Below are 10,100 nucleotides of genomic sequence, written 5' to 3'. Positions count from 1 at the left end.
CCAGCTAGAGCAAGGAGTCCCCAGGGAATCTATTCTGGAAGCATTGCCATCAGAGCAGCAGCAGTCTTTCTCGCTGAGGCTTCAGCAGATTCAGCCAGGCATGGCCACTATATGTCGACAGGGAGGGAGCACGGAATGTGGCCTCCGTGGACTTCTATGGGGCAAGTTTTGGTCATCAGGGAGGGTACACGAACTGTGGTCTCCGAGTCATCATTAGTTCACCCGGGCAACTGCCTCACGGGCTGTGGCCATGCACTCGCTCAGGGGGGACATAGGAATATATGGCCCCTGAGGCGACTACTGGTACCTGGTGACGGGTGTAGCAGACCAGTGCCTGCCAGTAATCACCCGACCCAGACATCCTCTTCTTTCTTCCAGAATCTTCAAGAGGTTTTCATCTTGAGGGTTCCTCATCGAGGACAGGAAACCAACTGATGCGGAGAGAGGAGCCGCCCCTTTTATCTTGAAGGTTTCCTGTCCTTGCTGGGCGGATCTCCTCTCTCATGGTGCCATCATGTAGAATGGAAAAAGATATATATCTTTGTACCGTGTTAGCCAGTAGATAGAAAAATATTCAGAATTGAGAGTTCTCAGTGGTTGATACCTTTTATTGGCTAACTGAAAAGATGGTAAGACATTGCAAGCTTTCGAGACTACTCAAGTCTCTTCATCAGGCATTAACTAATGCAAAATCTGAAGAGTCACATATTTATGCACAACACAGCACAGAAAAAATGCAATAGCTAAGACAAGTGACGTGAAGCAGAACTATCATTATGGGAGAGGGAAAAACATAAATATTGGACCAGTTCATAGATAAGGAGTCTGGATGTTTTATTGTCCTCTGATTGGGGTCTCCTAATGTGTTGTGATGCCCCCACAAGTTCTTAGGAGCAAATTCCTTAATTGATGTAAAAAGACATAAATCCATGCGACACATTCATTCCAGCATTGAGTGTGTCAAAGGTCATCATGAGCTTGTACTCACAGACTCTTCTGTCTCTCTGAGATGTGAAGTTACTTTTCAATACCAGTAATTTCATATCCATGGTGTTGTTGTGATCAGGCATACAAAAATGTTTTCCACAGGTAGATCCATTCTTTTCTCAATTAATATGTGGCGATGAGAATTAATTCTTGTTCTCAGTTTTTGCCTGGTCTCCCCCACATACAGACCCCCAGTTTATTTTATTAATCATAATCCTTCTTTTGGGTAAATATTATAATTGTTTTTTTTGCATTGTCTAGTGTGAATTTCCGCGCTATGCAGCTATAGAGAATTGGGCAACAAAAAGGTGGAGTATAGCATTTCATAATAGATGTGCTCTACATGATTTACAGGTGCTTCTCACAAAATTAGAATGTAATAAAAAAGTTAATTTATTTCAGTTCTTCAATACAAAACGTGAAACTCATATATTATATAGAGTGATCTATTTCAATTGTTTATTTCTGTTAATGTTGATGATTATGGCTTACAGCCAATGAAAACCCAAAAGTCATTATCTCAGTAAATTAGAATACTTTATAACACCAGCTTGAAAGAGTATTTTAAAATCTGAAATGTTGGCCTACAGAAATGTATGTTCAGTAAATGCACTCAATACTTGATCGGGGCTCCTTTGGCATCAATTACTGCATCAATGCGGCGTGGCATGGAGGCAATCAGCCTATGACACTGCTGAGGTGTTATGGAAGCCCAGGTTGCTTTGAAAGCAGCCTTCAGCTCATCTGCATTGTTGAGTCTGGTGTCTCTCATCTTCCTCTTGACAATACCCCATAGAATCTCTATGGGGTTAAAGTAAGGCGAGTTTGCTGGCCAATCAAGCACAGTGATATTGCTGTTTTTAAACCAGGTATTGGTACTTTTGGCAGTGTGGACAGGTGCAAAGTCCTGCTGGAGATTGAAATTTCCATCTCCAGAAAGCTTGTTGACAGAGGAAAGCATGAAGTGCTCTAAAATTTCCTGGTAGACGGCTGCGCTGACTTTGGTCTTGATAAAACACAGTGGACCTACGCCAGCAGATGACATGACTACCCAAACCATCATTGATTGTGGAAACTTCACACTAGACCTCAAGCAGCTTGGATTGTGGCCTCTCCACTCTTCCTCCAGACTCTGGGACCTTGATTTCCAAATAAAATGCAAAATTTACTTTCCTTGTGGAGTGTGTCAATGACTGCCTTCTGGACTTCTGTCAAGTCAGCAGTCTTCCCCATGATTGTGGAGCCTACTGAGACTAAGGGACCTTTTTAAATGCTTAGGAAGCCTATGCAGCTGTTTTTGTTAATTATTCTAATTTACTGAGATGATGACTTTTGGGTTTTCATTGGCTGTAAGCCATAATCATCAACATTAACAGAAATAAACACTTGAAATAGATCACTCTGTGTGTAATGACTCTATATAATATATGAGATTCACTTTTTGCATTGAAGAACTGAAATAAAGTAACTTTTTGATGATATTCTAATTTTGTGAGAAGCACCTGTATATTTGGAACTTCACTGATTCATCACAATAAGGCAAGATGCTACTGACACCTTCAAGTTTTACTGACATTATAGTCACTGCACCCTTGGATCTCACAATCTAAATTCCCTGTCAGTATGACTTTGGAGTGTGGGAGGAAACTAGAGAACCTGGAGGAAACTCATGAAGAACATACAAACTCCTTGCATATGTTGTCTTTGGCTGGATTTGAACCACTGAGCCACCGTTCTCCCCAAAGTCAATATTGTTAGTCTGTGCTGGCACACTACCCTAAAAGTAAAAAAAAAACTGAAGCAGTCCTCCTTCCTTCCTGGCAGCTCTGATGATGATGAAAATGGACTCCTTGATGGGATGGAGCTCACTGAACTGGTCATCTGCTTTGTTTGCTTCTTGGTAATGGAGCCCATGAAGATGCTTTCTTCCTGGGTTCTAGTACAACTTTAATGAAATCAGTTTTTAATTGTTTCCTCCCTCACTCATGAGCCCCTACCACCCACCAATATTGTGCTCGTCTCCACGATCATCAGATCTAACATTCTGAGACTTCTTTCTGTGAGGCTACATCAAGGGCTCACTATATCTGCATAAGGATCTGACAAGACCCGAGACAATGCATCACTGAATCAGTGGCGTCTAAATCTGAGGAATTGCTGGCACACGTCTGGACAGAACCGGACTACGGCCTTGACATCTGCAGTATCATCAAACAAATCACTTTCACATTTTTAGTGAATGGATAAAACTTTCATAGTGTCTCTTCATGTTAATAGATTGGTGCTATGTTTTCCTGGTTATGAATACTGAGCCTATAATTTTGCATCATCCTTTCTGAATCAACCTTACCTCTTGGGCCCCTGCGCGGCTGCACAGGTTGTACGAATTGTATGTCCTCATTAGATTTTTATATGTGTACAGTATATATTTTTCTTCTGGTTTCTCCTGGATTTTTTTCTATAATCGTTTAGTCCAAAAATGTGATACATTTTTATTTGTCTACAGCTGTATTATTTGTATGGCGAACGTTATGGCGAGATGCAGTAAGCAAGACTGAGCTATGCAAGCAATGTAGAGCTACATAGCACATTACGTTACCGCTGTAGAGTGATGCCGGTCAAATTAACAAATTATACAAGTGGATTGTTTTTATGCAGGTAACAAAATCAGTATCTATTGGGACAAATAAGCTAAATAAAGGAATTAGGAAAACAGTCTACGCCATTGGTTTGGTATAAAAATATATCTCTTATTTACAATATTTACAATATTTACAATATATACAAAAATATAAAAATATAAAGAAAAATTATATATATATATATATATATAAATAAAAACTATGAAAATAAAATATATAAATATAAAACAAAACAAATAACTATATACAAAATAAATATATGTATAATCTAATATATGACTATAAATAAATGTTAAGAATGATAAAAATATAAATATTTACAATATGTACAATATATACAAAATATAAAGAAATGTAAAAAAATAAATATTTATAAATAATAATAAGAAATATTTTCTTGTTATAATAAAAAAATAATAATAAAATATACAAATATAACAAAACAAATATTAGCTATATATCAACTTAACTAAATGTATGATATAATATAAATATATAACTTTACATGTAAAAAATTATAAAAATATAAATGTTTAAAATATGTACAAAATGTAGAATAGATATACAAAATATAAATTTAAAAATGTGCAAGATATAAAGAAATTTTAAAAAAGTATAAGTAAAAAATTATAAAAAAACATAAATATTAGATATAAAACAACAAATAGTTATTTTGATATATAGTTAATATGTATAATATAAATATATAACTATAAATAAATGCAAAGAATTATAAAAATAATAAATAAATAAATTTAAAAAAAGTGCGGTCGCAGGTGGTACGTGGTGGCAGTTGATGGAATCTGTTGGCGGCTAAATCATTTATGGTTGGTTCGTGGAAGCTGGGGGTAGATGGTGGTAGCTGGTGGCGGCTTTTAATACTTAGATGACAGTTTCTAGTAGTTGGTGTTAGTTGTTAGGGCAGGTGGACATTGGAGCTGGCTGGTCGTTGTTGTTGACTGTTGTTGGGTGAAGGTCTTCGTGGCTGGCGATGGTTAATAGCGGTCATGGTGGCTTGTAAACTTTGATGGCGGCTGGTGGTAGTGCTTGGTTTCTTCTGATTGATTTCTTCTGATGACTTATTTATATTTTTTATTACAAATACTAACATTTTAATACAAATAGTTCATACAAAATATTAACTATAGCAAACTAATTACAAGCATAACAATAAATAAATAACTATAGAGAAATATAAAAAATGCTAAAAACTGTTGGCTTCTAGAGTTCCCTATTTGTCTCCTTTTCGCTTTTTCTCGGGGGGCGGCTCGCTGGTGTTGTCAGCTGCTCTCCCCGAGTCATTCTCCTCTTTTTGATTTTCTATCCTGAAAAAGAAATAAATCTTGTTGTTGTACAGGAATAATGGACAAGAAATAGGATTTTGGAATCAAATTGTCGTGTTGAGCTGGCGCCATCACTGAGACTAACTCACTGGTCGGATGTAGTGGGCTCTTCCTCAAGTCTTCTTTTTGTGGGCATAAGCCCTAACATTGCGACAAGCTCCTCTCTGTTTAGAGGAGACAAAAAATGGTGATGAGCATTAGCTGTAACAATTTGTACTTGCAGTTATAAAGACACATGATCACTTCATCTCACTTCATACAAGCAGATAAAAGTAAATGAACCCTCTGACACAGCTAGTATAGTAATATACAAATGGTGACTTACTGAGTGACGAGTGTCTCCTCTATCTCTGTATCAGGGTCTCCGATGTTAGGGAGTATGGCGGCTTGTTCCAGATAATATTTCAATGTTCGCCTCTTTCTTTTATAAATTGGTGGCTCACGAGGCGGAGGAGCTAATAGTGGAGAAAATGGAGAATAGGAATTTAATCTGATTAGAAAGTGACAGGAGCAGATATGGGTTTGCCATTTATCATGGACTTTCATGTAGAAGTTCCTCTACCCTTATGACTGAGCTCTATCTACTTTTCTATGGCTGGAACTAGCTCAAGATATCTGTTACTCCAGCATTTTGGAGGCTTCTCTTATACCTGTGTATCTGACTCCTTTATTTTTTCTGGTAGATCTCCTTAGGGTCGTCATAATGGCAGGCGCTGCTCAGGTTCTCTCTTTACAAAATGTGAATCTGAAATGTGACGTTTTGGCGTCGTCACTGTGTCAGTTACTGGCGGAATGTTTGATTGCCATAGAGATAGAATGTTTGGCTTGTTACATCAGACATACAGTTTGTGATGGCATCGCTCACTGGACAGAGCTATCATGACTATTGATAAATGCAACTATTATACTAAAAGTAATATTATGTAAATTACATTATTTCTACTGCTGTAGTTTTATTTCTACTCTATGATGTGGCCAATGCAAGGCAACAAATGCCTGAACTATGAACACTACTATGTAACGTATGTCTCAATACATTACTCTTGTAATTAGCAAAATCTTCTATTTGCAGTTCATTTTTTTATTTGTGTTAAGCTCTTTAGACTCCAAATTTGAGCTTCTTTTGCTGTCTCCATGAAGGGTCTCCATCTGAAGCGCAGGGAAACAGGATTCAAAGAAGCCCTGACACAGCCATTGAGTTTAATAAGGCAAAGGGAAGTCCAAAGTCTTCAACTTTGGAATCTGTTTGATAATTGTTCCTTCTGTATCTGTCTTTAAAGGGTGGTCTGAAATCCAAATTAATTTTCATCTTAAATCCCTATTTATTTAGTGCCCTAGTCTAAACTATTTTCTAGTAAACTTAAATGAAAAATGCCCTATCTTTCCCTAACTACACTATTTAACTGCTTTTCTTTTTTTTCACTTCCTTATTTATCATAGAATCATAGAATAGTAGAGTTGGAAGGGACCTCCTGGGCCATCTGGTCCAACCCCCTGCTCAAAGCAGGATTCGCTAAATCATTCCAGTCAGATGTCTGTCCAGCCTCTGTTTGAAGACTTCCATTGAAGGAGAACTCACCACTTCTCGTGGCAGCTTGTTCCACTCATTGATCACTCTAACTGTCAAAAAGTTTTTTCTAATATCTAATCTGTGTCTCCTCCCATTCAGTTTCATCCCATTGCTTCTAGTCTTTCCTTGTGCAAATGAGAATAAAGTTGATCCTTCTACAATGTGACAGCCCTTTAGATATTTGTAGACAGCTATTAAGTCTCCTCTCAGTCTTCTCTTTTGCAAACTAAACATTCCCAAATCCTGCAACCTTTCCTCATAAGACAGGGTTTGCAGACCGGTCACCATTCTGGTCGCTCTTTTCTGAACTTGCTCCAGTTTGTTGATGTCTTTTTTAAAATGTGGTGCCCAAAACTGGACACAATATTCCAGATGAGGTCTGACCAAAGAGGAGTAGAGGGAAATAATGACTTCACGTGATCTAGACTGTATGCTTCTGTTAATACATCCTAAAACGTTGTCTTAAAACGGCCTGCGATCGCAGCCACTTGTGTGGCTAGGTCCCTGAAAATATGAGTGGACAACCTAGAAGACCAGCTAGAGCAAGGAGTCCCCAGGGAATCTATTCTGGAAGCATTGCCATCAGAGCAGCGGCAGTCTTTCTCGCTGAGGCTTCAGCAGATTCAGCCAGGCATGGCCACTATATGTCGACAGGGAGGGAGCACGGAATGTGGCCTCCGTGGACTTCTATGGGGCAAGTTTTGGTCATCAGGGAGGGTACACGAACTGTGGTCTCCGAGTCATCATTAGTTCACCCGGGCAACTGCCTCACGGGCTGTGGCCATGCACTCGCTCAGGGGGGACATAGGAATATATGGCCCCTGAGGCGACTACTGGTACCTGGTGACGGGTGTAACAGACCAGTGCCTGCCAGTAATCACCCGACCCAGGCATCCTCTTCTTTCTTCCAGAATCTTCAAGAGGTTTTCATCTTGAGGGTTCCTCATCGAGGACAGGAAACCAACTGATGCGGAGAGAGGAGCCGCCCCTTTTATCTTGAAGGTTTCCTGTCCTTGCTGGGCGGATCTCCTCTCTCATGGTGCCATCATGTAGAATGGAAAAAGATATATATCTTTGTACCGTGTTAGCCAGTAGATAGAAAAATATTCAGAATTGAGAGTTCTCAGTGGTTGATACCTTTTATTGGCTAACTGAAAAGATGGTAAGACATTGCAAGCTTTCGAGACTACTCAGGTCTCTTCATCAGGCATTAACTAATGCAAAATCTGAAGAGTCACATATTTATGCACAACACAGCACAGAAAAAATGCAATAGCTAAGACAAGTGACGTGAAGCAGAACTATCATTATGGGAGAGGGAAAAACATAAATATTGGACCAGTTCATAGATAAGGAGTCTGGATGTTTTATTGTCCTCTGATTGGGGTCTCCTAATGTGTTGTGATGCCCCCACAAGTTCTTAGGAGCAAATTCCTTAATTGATGTAAAAAGACATAAATCCATGCGACACATTCATTCCAGCATTGAGTGTGTCAAAGGTCATCATGAGCTTGTACTCACAGACTCTTCTGTCTCTCTGAGATGTGAAGTTACTTTTCAATACCAGTAATTTCATATCCATGGTGTTGTTGTGATCAGGCATACAAAAATGTTTTCCACAGGTAGATCCATTCTTTTCTCAATTAATATGATGGCGATGAGAATTAATTCTTGTTCTCAGTTTTTGCCTGGTCTCCCCCACATACAGACCCCCAGTTTATTTTATTAATCATAATCCTTCTTTTGGGTAAAGATTATAATTGTTTTTTTTGCATTGTCTAGTGTGAATTTCCGCTCTATGCAGCTATAGAGAATTGGGCAACAAAAAGGTGGAGTATAGCATTTCATAATAGATGTGCTCTACATGATTTACAGGTGCTTCTCACAAAATTAGAATGTAATAAAAAAGTTAATTTATTTCAGTTCTTCAATACAAAACGTGAAACTCATATATTATATAGAGTGATCTATTTCAATTGTTTATTTCTGTTAATGTTGATGATTATGGCTTACAGCCAATGAAAACCCAAAAGTCATTATCTCAGTAAATTAGAATACTTTATAACACCAGCTTGAAAGAGTATTTTAAAATCTGAAATGTTGGCCTACAGAAATGTATGTTCAGTAAATGCACTCAATACTTGATCGGGGCTCCTTTGGCATCAATTACTGCATCAATGCGGCGTGGCATGGAGGCAATCAGCCTATGACACTGCTGAGGTGTTATGGAAGCCCAGGTTGCTTTGAAAGCAGCCTTCAGCTCATCTGCATTGTTGAGTCTGGTGTCTCTCATCTTCCTCTTGACAATACCCCATAGAATCTCTATGGGGTTAAAGTAAGGCGAGTTTGCTGGCCAATCAAGCACAGTGATATTGCTGTTTTTAAACCAGGTATTGGTACTTTTGGCAGTGTGGACAGGTGCAAAGTCCTGCTGGAGATTGAAATTTCCATCTCCAGAAAGCTTGTTGACAGAGGAAAGCATGAAGTGCTCTAAAATTTCCTGGTAGACGGCTGCGCTGACTTTGGTCTTGATAAAACACAGTGAGATGACATGACTACCCAAACCATCATTGATTGTGGAAACTTCACACTAGACCTCAAGCAGCTTGGATTGTGGCCTCTCCACTCTTCCTCCAGACTCTGGGACCTTGATTTCCAAATAAAATGCAAAATTTACTTTCCTTGTGGAGTGTGTCAATGACTGCCTTCTGGACTTCTGTCAAGTCAGCAGTCTTCCCCATGATTGTGGAGCCTACTGAGACTAAGGGACCTTTTTAAATGCTTAGGAAGCCTATGCAGCTGTTTTTGTTAATTATTCTAATTTACTGAGATGATGACTTTTGGGTTTTCATTGGCTGTAAGCCATAATCATCAACATTAACAGAAATAAACACTTGAAATAGATCACTCTGTGTGTAATGACTCTATATAATATATGAGATTCACTTTTTGCATTGAAGAACTGAAATAAAGTAACTTTTTGATGATATTCTAATTTTGTGAGAAGCACCTGTATATTTGGAACTTCACTGATTCATCACAATAAGGCAAGATGCTACTGACACCTTCAAGTTTTACTGACATTATAGTCACTGCACCCTTGGATCTCACAATCTAAATTCCCTGTCAGTATGACTTTGGAGTGTGGGAGGAAACTAGAGAACCTGGAGGAAACTCATGAAGAACATACAAACTCCTTGCATATGTTGTCTTTGGCTGGATTTGAACCACTGAGCCACCGTTCTCCCCAAAGTCAATATTGTTAGTCTGTGCTGGCACACTACCCTAAAAGTAAAAAAAAAACTGAAGCAGTCCTCCTTCCCTCCTGGCAGCTCTGATGATGATGAAAATGGACTCCTTGATGGGATGGAGCTCACTGAACTGGTCATCTGCTTTGTTTGCTTCTTGGTAATGGAGCCCATGAAGATGCTTTCTTCCTGGGTTCTAGTACAACTTTAATGAAATCAGTTTTTAATTGTTTCCTCCCTCACTCATGAGCCCCTACCACCCACCAATATTGTGCTCGTCTCCACGATCATCAGATCTAACATTCTGAGA

The sequence above is a fragment of the Dendrobates tinctorius genome, unplaced genomic scaffold, assembly GCF_039654945.1.
Source record: "Dendrobates tinctorius isolate UK_male_01 unplaced genomic scaffold, ASM3965494v1 ptg000383l, whole genome shotgun sequence".
Lineage (NCBI taxonomy): Eukaryota > Metazoa > Chordata > Amphibia > Anura > Dendrobatidae > Dendrobates > Dendrobates tinctorius.
The sequence above is the reverse complement of the archived record's forward strand: the minus strand, read 5'-3'. Positions refer to the sequence as shown.